This window comes from Anomaloglossus baeobatrachus, chromosome 4 (genome assembly GCF_048569485.1).
Source record: "Anomaloglossus baeobatrachus isolate aAnoBae1 chromosome 4, aAnoBae1.hap1, whole genome shotgun sequence".
NCBI lineage: Eukaryota > Metazoa > Chordata > Amphibia > Anura > Aromobatidae > Anomaloglossus > Anomaloglossus baeobatrachus.
Window position 1 is genome coordinate 598755340 of NC_134356.1, and position 15140 is coordinate 598770479.

A 15140-nucleotide genomic window follows, 5' to 3' on the forward strand; every position below is an offset into this window, starting at 1 on the left:
TGACTTTATCCTTCCTTCTCAGTGTACAGGGACCACACTCTCGGCACCAGGCCTCCACAGATTCTCGTATCCCACTCCAATAGAACCGCTCTCTCAGCAACATCTCCAGCTTCTTCCAGCTGAAGTGCCCGGCGCCATCGTGATATGCCTGTAGGACTTTGGGCACGCTGGCCTGAGGAACCACCAGCTGGCGAACCTTCTCGTGAGTCTTCGGGTTGATCAGCTCCCGATATAGCTTCCCTTGGTGCAGGTACAGCCGGGCTCGTTCTTTCCACAGCCGCTGGGCTTCAGAGGGAGCTGCGGGATCCATTCTGGAGGAGCCCTGCTCAATTATGGTCTTGACCAACTGGACGGCAAGCGCCTGGTCTTGGGCTTCTTGCCACCCCTGGCTGGGTAGCGGGTCCAGGTTCACCTGTTGCTGTTTGACATAAAGTTTCTCGACTGGTGGCCGATGGAACGCGGGTAACTCGATTTCTTCGAGATCATCGTCTTCCGACCCCCCCCCATCCGGCAGGTGGGGCATCCGGGATAACACGTCTGCGTTGGTGTTCTTGCGGCCGGCCCTGTACTTGATAGTGAAGTCATAGTTAGACAGCCTAGCCACCCACGTTGCTCCAGAGCGCCTAGCTTGGCCGTGTCCAGATGGGTCAACGGATTATTGTCCGTGTAGGCAGTGAATCTTGTTGCCACCAGGTAATGTCGGAACCTCTCGGTGATTGCCCACACCAGGGCTAGGAACTCAAGCTTGAAGGAGCTGTAATTTTCGGGGTTCCTTTCCGTGGACCGGAGTTTTCGGCTGGCGTAGGCGATCACCTTTTCCTTCCCGTCCTGGACCTGGGACAAGACTGCCCCCAGGCCCACATTGCTGGCATTGGTATAGAGGACGAACGGGAGGTTGTAGTCGGGGTACGCCAGGATTTCCTCTCCTGTCAAGGCTGTCTTCAGCTGGCGAAAGGACTCTTCATGCTTTTCTTCCCACACAAACGGGAGTCCAGGGGCTCTGCCACCCTTGGTCTGTCCCACGAGGAGATCTTGCATAGGTGCAGCCATCTTCGTGTACCCCTTGATGAAGCGCTGATAATAGCCCACCAGGCCCAGGAACTGTCTCACCTCTCACTGTGGTCGGCCTCGGCCAGTCCTGGGTAGCAGTGATCTTCTCGGGATCTGGGGCGACACCTTCTGCGCTCACCACGTGTCCGAGGTACTGTACCCTAGGCTTCAGCAGGTGGCATTTGGAGGGCTTCAGCTTCATCCCATACCTAGCAAGGGACGCAAACACTTCAGCCAGGTGCTCCAGGTGAGCCTCGTACGTCTGGGAGTATACGATCACATCATCTAGATACAGCAAGACAGTTTCGAAATTGAGATGTCCCAGGCAGCACTCCATGAGCCGTTGGAAGGTTCCAGGAGCATTGCACAGCCCAAATGGCATGCTGTTGAACTCGCAGAGTCCCATGGGAGTGGCAAATGCAGTCTTCTCACGGTCCTCTGGTGCAACCGCCACCTACCAGTATCCGATGGTAAGGTCAAGGGTAGAGAAGAAATTAGCAGTTTTCAGCGCAGCCAGCGACTCTTCGATACGGGGGAGGGGATAGGCATCTTTATGCGTTATCTGGTTGATCTTCCGGTAATCCACACACATTCGCATGGTGCCATCCTTCTTCTTCACCAGTACCAGTGGGGCTGCCCAGGGGCTACAACTATCCCGAATGACCCCTGCCTCCTTCATGTTCCTCAACATGTCCTTAGCGCATTGATAGTGTGCTGGCGGGATGGGCCTATACCTTTCTTTGACTCTCGTCGGAAGCTGGAGTGCGGCGAGGATCTTGGCTAGGTCTCCATCCATACGGTGGACCTAGGCAGCCAGCTCCTCCATCATCCCGACAGGCGCTGCAGGGGCTGGTAGAGCAGGGAGAGGAGGTGCCACCGAGATGGGAGCGGTTTCAGCCGGCCATGGGGCCGCCTCAGGAACGTCTGGTATTGGGGCTTGCAGGGCCTTGATGGCCCGCTCTTTCAATACTGCAAAGTCCAGATCGGGGTGTTCCAGGGCCCACAGCCGTAGCTGCTTGCGGTCTTCCGTGGACCCCAGCCCTTGCAGGAATTGTTCTACTAGCATCTTATTGCTGTCCACATTGTTAATAGTGTCCACCCGCTTCAGCGCATGGAGGGCTGTTTGCAAGCGCAAGGCATAGTCTCTTATATTGTCCGCAGGCCGCTGTCGGCACTGATAAAACTGCATCCGCAATTCCGCCTCCGTGCAGGTCTCAAAAGCGGTCTGGAGTTTCTCAAAAATGGTAGTCACTGAGGCCCGGTCCGCGTCGGTCCAGGTCTCCGTCTCCTGCTCAGCCGCGCTGGTTAGCTGCCCTAATACTACCGCCGCCCGTTGCCTGCCAGTCAGGGCATACAAATCGAGGACCGGGCTAATCTTTTTACGGAACGCCTGCAAAGCATCAGGCTTCCCATCATGTTGCGGTAGCCAGGCAGCACCAGGTACATAGGGCAGGGAGATCGGCATTACCTGGGCGACCGCTGGACCCGCGGCCTCCCCCCCTCTTGCGGCCGGAGCAAGGGCTGCCCCATTTCCGTCTGCGGGTGCCGCTGCGGCTGCGACCGCCACTCCTCCAACGGCTCCGACATCTTTTTCCCGTGCCCCCTTGGTTCTTTCCAGCACTTCCTCCTTCTGGGGGCGGGGCTTCACTTTCGCGCCTTCCCTGCTCGGGGAAGACGCTCGAGCGGGAAATCTTCGCGCCAAAGATGGCAGAACTTCAAATTTTTCAGCGGGACACCGCCGGCAGGGACTACAAGGTGCACTTCTACCGGTAGGTAGATTGGTTCTAATCCTGTTCGTAGACGCCAAGTTGTCGCGGGCGGAGGGGCCACACCCGCTACGCTCGGGTCAGCGGATGCTCGGTTGCTCGAGCGGTGGGCCGGACCTGGGGACTCGAGCAGCGCTCCTCGCCCATGAGTGAAAGGGGGGTGGTTTGTTTTGGGAGATAGTTCGTGACGCCACCCACGGGTCGTGGTGATAATGGGCACCCCCGCTGCTGATGACGGGGATCCCGGGAGTGATGGCAGGGAGCAGCTAGGATGTTGGTTCCCCCTCTGTGGGTAGGGGTTGGTGATCCCGGGGCCCGGATGGTGATACGGAGAGGCAGGAAGGCCGGGGTGCAGAGTTGCAGGGGCAGCGCGGCGCGGTGTCGGATGGCACTGTGGTACTCACTCAGGCACAAATTCACAGAGTCTCTGGTAAACCAAATGGCTGGATGGACGGGTCCCGCAGCCGGCTGCAGTGTCTTTGCTCTCCCTGGACAGGTTGATGGTGGCTGTCTTTCCCTGCACCGTTGTGTATGTATCGACTCCGATGGTTTCCCAACGGTAGTCCGCTCCCCGGCGTGTATGTACCGAAGGAGCCCGTTTTGCCCGCAGGCGCTGGCCCTTGGATCTCTAGCCTATGGCGGTGGCTTTCTATCCTCACTGTGTGGACTGTTGCCTTCCGTCGGGTCTTGAGTGTTAGGAAACCCCTGGGGTTCCGGTTACTCTCGGCTTTGACCGCTGTCGGCGGCTCCTAGCCTAGTCAGGGTCCGATGGCCCTGCCTTTGTGCTTGGTACAAATCTGCTCCCCGGCTCGGTACCGGCGGGCCACCGCCCGTCCCTGGTCCTGCGGTTACACCGCCTTGCACCACCTCCTGCAGACGGCCTTCACCGTCTGCCGACCTTGTTGACAGTGCCTGGGCTCCTACCCAGACACTAGTTTGACGACCCGTGGGTGGCGTCACGGACTATCTCCCCAAACAAACCACCCCCTTTTCACTCGTGGGCGAGGAGCGCTGCTTGAGTCCCCGGGTCCGGCCCACCGCTCGAGGCGCAGAGCAGCAGCAGAAGCCCCGGACCCGAGCGTAGCAAGCGCGGCCCCTCCGCCCGCGACACTAATGACCCTCTGCTGCGGGTGTCAGACGAGGGTCATGCGACTGTAATGCAATCTTGTGATCGGGTCACAGCTGCGGAGATGAGAGAGGGAGCACTTTCGCCCATCTCCTCCGTGGCCTGCTCTGTGTATATCGCACTGCAGTCGGATGACATGCGAGTGCAGTGCGATGTTTCACACGCTCCCATAGACTTGTATGGGGGTGCGTGAGCCGAGAATTGCTGCGATTTATTCCGCATGCCGATATGGCATGAGAAATCAATCGCAGATGGACACTGCCCCATAGTTTTGTACTAGATCCGATTTATCGGATTGCACTCGTCTGTGCAAAACACAAGTGGAACAGAGGCCTTAGCAGGATCTGCACACTCGAGATGTCATCGCCTCCTTCACTCAGGGTGCAGAGAGCACACATGGGCTGGGTAGTGGTGATCGCTCCCTGCTGCACCATCATAGTGTGCTAATAATGGAGACGCAGTTAAAACCAGAACATTCTGTCAACTTTTTGGGACATCTTCCAAAAGATGGCAGTGCCCCTCTTGATGTGGGACAGATGGGAGCAGTGGTGTATTTACCGGGGGGGAGGGGGGACATAGAGGGCGGTCGGCCAAGGTCTCTGACTCCGAGGGGCCCGCCTGAAGCGACCGCAACCCTTATCTATATCGAGGTGCACTGCACACCAATAGAGTTACTGTCTACAGTAGAGTTTTCCGTTCTGTAGGCCGCAGGTTGCTTTAGGTCTGCAGAACTGCAGGTCTAGGATGGAGTGATGTGATGATGTCATCGCGCCAAGACCCTGACATCCTGTTTGCTCTGCTGATGATATCACCACATCAGCCCACCCGCGCCTTGCCACTGTCTGCCACTGGACTTGCCGAGTTTAGGGGAGCATATGTTTACATTTTTTCAGTATTGTGTGAGGGCCATCATACAGAGTGATGGCTACGAACAAGGCCATCATACAGAGTGATGGCTACAAACAAGGCCATCATACAGAGTGATGGCTACAAACAAGGCCATCATACAGAGTGATGGCTACAAACAAACAAGGTCATCATGCAGAGTGGTGGCTACGAACAAGGCCATCATACAGAGTGGTGGCTACCAACAAGGCCATCATACAGAGTGGTGGCTACCAACAAGGCCATCATACAGAGTGGTGGCTACCAACAAGGCCATCATACAGAGTGGTGGCTACCAACAAGGCCATCATACAGAGTGGTGGCTACCAACAAGGCCATCATACAGAGTGGTGGCTACCAACAAGGCCATCATACAGAGTGGTGGCTACCAACAAGGCCATCATACAGAGTGGTGGCTACCAACAAGGCCATCATACAGAGTGGTGGCTACCAACAAGGCCATCATACAGAGTGGTGGCTACTTAGGCGGTCAGAATACAAAGTTGGTGCTACTAAGGGGGCCCACATATAGAATGGAGCCTACCAAGAGAGCCATGATACAGCGTGGGGATTACCTATGGGACCATCATAAAGTGTAGGGGCATGGTACACTTTGGGGGGCAGAATACTGTGCAGTGGGAACTGTGGGGACATTATACTGTGATATAGAGGAGCTGGAAGCCCATCATCATGTGTATAGGTGAACTGTATGGGGGACTCAGGGAACATTATTAAATGTTAAATGGTCACTTATTGTTATAGGGGCCATGAGAATACTAGGACTGTCAAAGGGGCACTCAGGGAATTATTACTTTTAAGGGAGCTGTGGCAAAATGTGGACAGTTTTCTAGGCCACTTAAACAGGGCAATAATATTTTCTAGAGGATAATTTTACCATCTAGATGGCACAAGAGAGACATTTATAGTTTGTAAGGGCCAAAGTAGTGGGCATTAATATGGGTGTCATTAAGGAGCACTGTTTTTGTACCACACAGCAGGTGCAATATTAGTTAATGGAGTGAGATATTGAAGGAACTGTCATGTTCAGTGGAGGAAGCCTGATGATGTGGAATTGTTTCCTAGCCAAAGCAATGGATACTTGACCAGGATCAATGTGCCACGGTTATTCTGTAGAAAGCAGGGGACAGGGGTTCCTAGACTTGCCCTTAGGCTAGGGGATGCTAGCTATCCCTGAAAGCAGAGTTACCTCTGAAGGTGAGGATATCTGAGCCGCCTTCCTGATCCTGCTCCTGACCAGCCCATATCTTATACCCCCATGCCCAGGGAAGGGCTGGAACAGGAGTGATATAGCCAGCAGAAATAAACAAACTGGGGAAACCAAAACCCTAATGCCTGCTTTACACGAGACAACCGATTGTGCGATTTCACGAGCGATCGTACCTGCCCCCGTCATTTGTGCGTCACGGGCAAATCGCTGCCCGTGTCGCACAAAGTCGTGAAACCCCCTTCAGACGTACTTACCTGCTGAGCGACCTCGTTGTGGGCGGCAAACATCCTCTTCCTGAAGGGGGAGGGACATTCGGCGTCACAGCGACGTCACACAGCAGCCGGCCAATAGAAGCGGAGGGGCGGAGATGAGTGGGACGTAAACATCCCGCCCACCTCCTTCCTTTCACATAGCCGGCGGGAGCCGCGGGACGCAGGTAAGCTGTGTTCATCGTCCCCGGGGTGTCACACTGAGCAATGTGTGCTACCCCGTGCATGATGAACAACCGGCACGATTTTAATTAAACAACTTTTTAAAACTGAGCGACGAGTACTTGACTCATGATTTGTGAGCGATACTGCGTCGCTCGAAGGTGTCACATGAGACAACGTCGTATGTGCGTTACAAAAACCGTGACCCCGACGATGCATCGCACGATAGTTCGTCTCGTGTAAAGCACCCTTATCACTCAGTATGCTCATACAAAGGAATAAGACAATAAGAGCTTAGGAGGAAAATAAGAGCAGGGAGGAAACCACAATACAATGGGAGAAGGCCACAGCAACTGCAAGCACAAAGCAATGCAATCACCAGCAGGACTGGGACACAACAGCACACAGACCAACACAGCAATGAACTATAGTCTGCGTCAGCGGGCAGGTTCCAACATCTTAAATAGGAAGGGAGCCAATGTGGTTGGCTTCCACTAACATGATTGTAGAAGTAACAAGCAGGCTAGTAAAGGTTAACTCTTGCTAGCCTGATCATGAATAAAGGTCCAGTCACACTAAGCAACTTACCAGCGATCCCAACAACGATAGGGATCGCTGGTAAGTTGCTAGGAGGTTGCTGGTGAGATGTCACACTGCGACGCTCCAGCGATCCCACCAGCAACCTGACCTGGCAGGGATCGCTGGAGCGTCGCTACACAAGTTGCTGGTGAGCTCACCAGCAACCAGTGACCAGCCCCCAGCGCCGCGTGGAAGATGCTGCGCTTGGTAACTAAGGTAAATATCGGGTAACCAACCCGATATTTACCTTGGTTACCACCGCACGGAGCTACACGTGCAGAGAGCAGGGAGCAGCGCACACTGCTTAGCGCTGGCTCCTTGCTCTCCTAGTTACAGCACACATCGGGTTAATTAACCCGATGTGTGCTGCAGCTAAATGTGCACAGAGCAGGGAGCAGCGCACAATGCTTAGCGCTGGCTCCCTGCTCTCCTAGCTACAGCACACATCGGGTTAATTAACCCGATGTGTGCTGCAGCTAAATGTGCACAGAGCAGGGAGCAGCGCACAATGCTTAGCGCTGGCTCCTTGCTCTCCTAGTTACAGCACACATCGGGTTAATTAACCCGATGTGTCCTGCAGCTACATGTGCACAGAGCAGGAGCCGGCACTGACAGTGAAAGCGGAGGAGGCTGGTAACACAGGTAAATATCGGGTAACCAAGGACAGGGCTTCTTGGTTACCCGATGTTTACTGTGGTTACCAGCCTCCGCAGAAGCCGGCTCCTGCTGCCTGCACATTCAGTTGTTGCTGTCTCGCTGTCACACACAGCGATGTGCGCTTCACAGCGGGACAGCAACAACTAAAAAATGGCCCAGGACATTCAGCAACAACCAACGACCTCACAGCAGGGGCCAGGTTGTTGCTGGATGTCACACACAGCAACATCGCTAGCAACGTCACAAAAGTTGTTCGTTAGCAGCGATGTTGCTAGCGATGTTGCTTAGTGTGACGGGGCCTTAAGCCCACAGCTGGTTGATGCCTGAACCTGCCTGTGTAGCTCAGAAGCCCCAGGGAAACCATAGGGTGAAGTGTCAGGATCTGTAATGTAAACAGCATCTGATGCCACTACGACAGTGATTTTGTGCAAAAGCCCTAGTGACACAATGGTGATCTCAATTCTGAGCTACGTGTGAGTATCCTCATACAAATTAGTTTGTATACTCAAGTACTATGGGAATGAAAAGGATGATATAGTGTTCCAGTAGGACAAAGACCAGAAGCACAAGTCGAAATTGGTGAAGAAATGGTTCAATGGCAATGAAGTAGAGGTGCTGGATTGGCCTCCACATTTCCCATACCTCAAACCAATCAAACATTTTGGGTACAGTTGAAGAAAAAGCTGTATACATACCCAAGTGAGATGACCAGTATGCACCGACATTGGGAACGTGTAGAAGAGACCTGGGATCAGGTTTCGATTGAGACATGCTTGAATCTGATCAAGAGCATGTCCAGAAGGATTCAGGCAGTGTTGAAAGTCAAATGAGATTTAGATTTTTTAAAAAAAGAGCAAAACAGTAACAATATGAGATAGCCAAGATGATTGTCTATAAAATGAAGGCAGTCTCTAGATCAAAGCTGTAGTGCAGGGGTGTGGAGCCCCTGGCCTGCGGGCCGCATGCGGTCCGTGATGACCTTTTCTGTGGCCCCGGGCAGATTCCAGGGGGCTGCAGTGCTGGGACCACCGCTGCGATCTTGTAGGCTGCCATCACCATATGCGCCGCTGTCCAGTGTCAACGTGCTCAGCGATGGGTGCCCGCCCCTCTGCTCTCCAGAGTGGTGCGCCCGCCCCTGTGCGTCTTATAATCTGAATGTAGCTTACTGGGAGGTGGTGGAGAGGGGAAACAGGAGTCAGGAGCAATGCTGCAGGCGCTGTGCTGTGGCTACGGCGCTGCTGCACTGTGGGCTACTGTGCTGTGGGTAGTGAGGCAGGGACCATCCAGAAAATGTCAGCGATGTGGGTTTCAAATAATGGTGCCTGAAGTCGGCGCGTGTGCAGATGGCGCTCTCAGCTCAAGAACTCAACTGCGCACACGCCACCTCCAGCCCATTCATCTCCCAGCAGCAGACAAAGAAAATGGCGGTAGTATGTGCATAGATGAGATCTCTGCTTGTCATTGAGCCAATAGCTCAATCTGCGCACGCACCGACCCCGGGCGCCATTTCTTTGAAGCCCGCACAGCTGTCAGTTTCTGGATGTTGCCTACCTTACAGCCACTGCAGTGAGCATCTGGGACACCCACCACACCGCCCACAGCATCGCCCTTGAAAAATGCGGTATTTTCATATATATTTTGGCACTTAGCCTATGGCTACGTTTTTGGCTTTGGAATATTTTATAGGACATTGATTTCAGGGTGATGTCCTGATCTTTTCATTGTAAAAATCTGCATTATATATACGTTAATAATTGAGGAGGAAAAAGCTGAACATCACTCGTAAACAGTGTGCGGGTGCCAAACACACATGCTCCGGACACTGCAGATCAGCTCCTATTGCTTAAAGCATAACCATCATTTTAATTTTTATTTCCTAAATGAATACTACACATGATAATAAACAGCTTTGGAATATTTTTTATCAGACAAATCTGCTCCTGTCTCTGCCAGAATTGATCAGTCATTATCAACATTCTCAATTCTGAGGTAAAATCTGTATTCAGTGAAGACTTTCCCATTACTGAGAGAGGAGATGGCAGTTGTTACTGGCAGTCCAATAAGTGACACATCGCTGGAATCAGGGTCTCTGCCCCTATATCATGCAGCTGTCAGATTACATAGCAAAAACCTGGTGACAGTCAGATTCCCTTAAACAAGGACTCATTATGTCTTGGTTAATAAACAGAAGGCAGATGCCTCTGTGACGGGAGTCCCCACACTGTCGTGTAGGAATCTAATCACCTGCGACCAGTATCATAATGATAATAATTACAGTTAGGTCCAGAAATATTTGGACAGTGACACAAGTTTTGTTATTTTAGCTGTTTACAAAAACATGTTCAGAAATACAATTTTATATATATAATATGGGCTGAAAGTGCACACTCCCAGCTGCAATATGAGAGTTTACACATCCAAATCGGAGAAAGGGTTTAGGAATCATAGCTCTGTAATGCATAGCCTCCTCTTTTTCAAGGGACCAAAAGTAATTGGACAAGGGACTCTAAGGGCTGCAATTAACTCTTAAGGCGTCTCCCTCATTAACCTGTAATCAATGAAGTAGTTAAAAGGTCTGGGGTTGATTACAGGTGTGTGGTTTTGCATTTGGAAGCTGTTGCTGTGACCAGATAATATGCGGTCTAAGGAACTCTCAATTGAGGTGAAGCAGAACATCCTGAGGCTGAAAAAAAAGAAAAAATCCATCAGAGAGATTGCAGACATGCTTGGAGTAGCAAAATCAACAGTCGGGTACATTCTGAGAAACAAGGAATTGACTGGTGAGCTTGGGAACTCAAAAAGGCCTTGGCGTCCACGGATGACAACAGTGGTGGATGATTGCCGCATACTTTCTTTGGTGAAGAAGAACCCGTTCACAACATCAACTGAAGTCCAGAACACTCTCAGTGAAGTAGGTGTATCTGTCTCTAAGTCAACAGTAAAGAGAAGACTCCATGAAAGTAAATACAAAGGGTTCACATCTAGATGCAAACCATTCATCAATTCCAAAAATAGACAGGCCAGAGTTAAATTTGCTGAAAAACACCTCATGAAGCCAGCTCAGTTCTGGAAAAGTATTCTATGGACAGATGAGACCAAGATCAACCTGTACCAGAATGATGGGAAGAAAAAAGTTTGGAGAAGAAAGGGAACGGCACATGATCCAAGGCACACCACATCCTCTGTAAAACATGGTGGAGGCAACGTGATGGCATGGGCATGCATGGCTTTCAATGGCACTGGGTCACTTGTGTTTATTGATGACATAATAGCAGACAAGAGTAGCCGGATGAATTCTGAAGTGTACCGGGATATACTTTCAGCCCAGATTCAGCCAAATGCCGCAAAGTTGATCGGACGGCGCTTCATAGTACAGATGGACAATGACCCCAAGCATACAGCCAAAGCTACCCAGGAGTTCATGAGTGCAAAAAAGTGGAACATTCTGCAATGGCCAAGTCAATCACCAGATCTTAACCCAATTGAGCATGCATTTCACTTGCTCAAATCCAGACTTAAGACGGAAAGACCCACAAACAAGCAAGACCTGAAGGCTGCGGCTGTAAAGGCCTGGCAAAGCATTAAGAAGGAGGAAACCCAGCGTTTGGTGATGTCCATGGGTTCCAGACTTAAGGCAGTGATTGCCTCCAAAGGATTCGCAACAAAATATTGAAAATAAAAAATTTTTTTTGGGTTTGGTTTATTTGTCCAATTACTTTTGACCTCCTAAAATGTGGAGTGTTTGTAAAGAAATGTGTACAATTCCTACAATTTCTATCAGATATTTTTGTTCAAACCTTCAAATTAGACGTTACAATCTGCACTTGAATTCTGTTGTAGAGGTTTCATTTCAAATCCAATGTGGTGGCATGCAGAGCCCAACTCGCGAAAATTGTGTCACTGTCCAAATATATCTGGACCTAACTGTATATGTAAATACTTCTCTTGCACACCCCACGTTGTTGTATATGTGTATATACACATACACACACACACAAAAGTTTGGACACACCTTCTCATCTCTAGAACAACTGGTAAGAGGAGACTTTGTGCAGCAGCCTTCATGGTAAAATAACTGCTAGGAAACCACTGCTAAGGACAGGCAACAAGCAGAAGAAACTTGTTTGGGCTAAAGAACACAAGGAATGGACATTAGACCAGTGGAAATCTGTGCTTTGGTCTGATGAGTCAAAATGTGAGATCTTTGGATCCAACCACTGTCTTTGCAGAAAAGGTGAACGGATGGACTCTACATGGCTGGTTCCCACAGTGAAGCATGGAGGAGGAGGTGTGATGGTGCTTTGCTGGTGACACTGTTGGGGATTTATTCAAAATTGAAGGCATACAGAACCAGCATGGCTACCACAGCATCTTCGGTGTGCTATTCCATCCGGTTTGCATTTAGTTGGTCCATCATTTATTTTTCAACAGGACAATGACCCCAAACACACCTCCAGGCTGTGTAAGGGCTATTTCACTAAGAAGGAGAGTGATGGGGTGCTACGCCAGATGACCTGGTCTCCACAGTCACCAGACCTGAACCAAATCGAGATGGTTTGGGGTGAGCTGGACCGCAGAGTGAAGGCAAAAGGGCCAACAAGTGCTAAGCATCTCTGGGAGCGCCTTCAAAACTGTTGGAAAACCATTTCCGGTGACTACCTCTTGAAACTCATCAAGAGAATGCCAAGAGTGTGCAAAGTAGTAATCAAAGCAAAAGGTGGCTACTTTGAAGAACCTAGAATATAAGACATATTTTCAGTTGTTTCACGCTTTTGTAAGTATTTCATTCCACATGTTTTAATTGATAGTTTTGATGCCTTCAATGTGAATCTACAATTTTCAGAGTCATGAAAATTAAAGAAAACTCATTGAATGAAGGTGTGTCCAAACGTTTGGTCTGTACTATATATATACCGTATTTTTCAAACCATAAGACGCACTTTTTTTCCCCCAAATGTTGGGGGAAAGTTGGGGGTGCGTCTTATGGTCTGACAATAGGGCTGCGGCCGGGAATGAGGGTGCTGCGGGTCATCGGGGGCACGATCAGGCTGTAGCATCGCCTGCTCGTGACCACGTGGGCCCGCTCATTACATATGCACGCCTATCCTCCCGCCCATTTCTCAGTGCAGAAGCCGGCGCTGGTGGGAGGACGAGCGGGGGTGCGCGCATAGCAAAGAGCTGGCCGCATGATAACCCCTGGCAATTACAGCCTGGAGTGATCATGTGCGGCTGTATTCACTGCTCCCCGCGCGTCATCATCAGCGCGGGGTGCAGTGAATCAGTGTACTCACCCGTCCCCGTGTGTGGAGCCGTCCCCCTGCAGCACGCGATGTCTTCCTGTCTGTGCCGGTCAGTTGATCTGTGCTGATCAGCTGATCGGCACAGACAGGAAGACATCGCGATGCAGCAGGGGAACGGCTCAACACACGCAGGTCAGCGGCGCACAGAGGAAGATGATCGGTGCTGGAGGGAGTGAGGAAAAGGTGAGTATAAACGTTTATTTTTTTCTCTGTGCTATAGGATACAGGCCATATACCAGGATGGTATATGAGCACGATGGGGGCATATAGGAGGATGGGAGTATATGAGCAGGCAAAATGGGGGTATATGAACAGGATGGATGGGGGAATATGAGCAGGATGGATGGGGGGTATACCAATAGGATGGGGGTATATCAATAGGATCGGGATATATGAACAGGATGGGGTATATGAACAGGATGGGAGTATATGAGCAGGATGGGGGAATATGAGCAGGATGCTGGTATATGAGCAGGATAGGGGTATATGAGCAGGATGGGGGTATATGAGCAGGATGGGGGTTTATAGCAGGATCATATACAAGGCAGGAGGATCATTACCAGGATGGGGTACCTTAGTAGAGAATTTGGGGACATTACCCCCATAACAGTGTCAGCAGCAGATCCTCGCCCCATATCAGTGTGTCATGACCACATTTTTTGCTTAAAGTTTTATTTTCCCATTTTCCTCCTCTAAAACCAGGGTGCGTCTTATAGTCCGGTGCGTCTTATAGTCCGAAAAATACGGTGTGTATATATATATATATATATATATATATATATATATATATATATATATATATATATATATATATATATATATATATATATAATGTACAAACAGTATTAGAATATTTCATTAATACAATACATTCATGCACTTGTCAAATTCCATTCTCTCCTTTTCTCTCTTTTCCGCTATTAATAAATAACGGGTCCAGCAGGGGGCTCCATTTAGTGGAGGTCTTAATTGGCTAATAATTTGCAGTGTGCATGCTTGGTCTCCTAGAGCGCACACTGTATATTATCCTCTTTTGCTGGATTAATACTATAACCTGCAAGGCACGGCACGGCTCATTCAGCTGTGAATTGACCCCAGTGGAATTAACATTTTGGCACCTGTAATGACATTGAATGTTAAAAAGGAAATCTCTTTTGGTCCTTTATAAGCAAATAAATACATTTTATGCCACAGATTGCTTTTATTTCATAAAATGATAACATATGATCTTCATATAAAACAGAACTGTGCAGCCATATCCTTTGCTGGGTTGAGAATGGTCAGGACCCTGCCAGGAAAGGCTACGTGCCGGCTTATTTAGTTCTCTTTTTTCTTTTCTTATTTTTTTTTGCCCCCATTTAATAATTCTGAAGCAGATTGTCACAATGTGACTAAGGTTTCTTTACAATGCGACACAGTGAGACCACCATGGTATAGTTACGCATTGGAGGGGATGACCCCCATCGAGCGATGCAACACACAGGGTACACCAGGAGAATAATACTAGGGGTCATTTTTTCATAGCACTCACCTGATGCTGAAGCCTGCACTCCCTAACATCCCTAAATGGGTCTTTCCCCACCATGCGCCAGTCTCTTGGCTAGGCCCTCACTGACCCTAAACTCATCCAGGCTAGTGAAGGCCAGTGAGATGCTAGTCTCGCCATTACAATAAGACACCACTGGGTAGAGAAGACAAATGGGTGGGGAAAGACACAACAACAAACACTCCAAGGTTTCTTCTGTAAGGATGTAATGCATTCAGACCAGAAGGAGTCTGACATACAATGGTAAACACCAAAACAATACCAGAAACAAGGGAGAAAAACACAATAACAACGGCGGGCCCTGGCGCCAGTGAGAGGGTAGATGGGAGACCTTCTATCCTCACCTGTAACTGTCCCTTCTCTCCTAGCCAGTTCCCTATACAGTCTCCGCAACTGTCGCCGAGCAGCACCATAAGACCCTGGGAAACCCACCACTGCACTAATAAGACAAGAGGGTAGGGGAGAAAAACAGGGGAAAAAACTGCAACACAAGAGGATAAAGATTGGCTTCTGGAATGCTCCAACACAGCTGCTTCCACCAAAAGGGCCAGTATACAAATGAGTTTGTATCT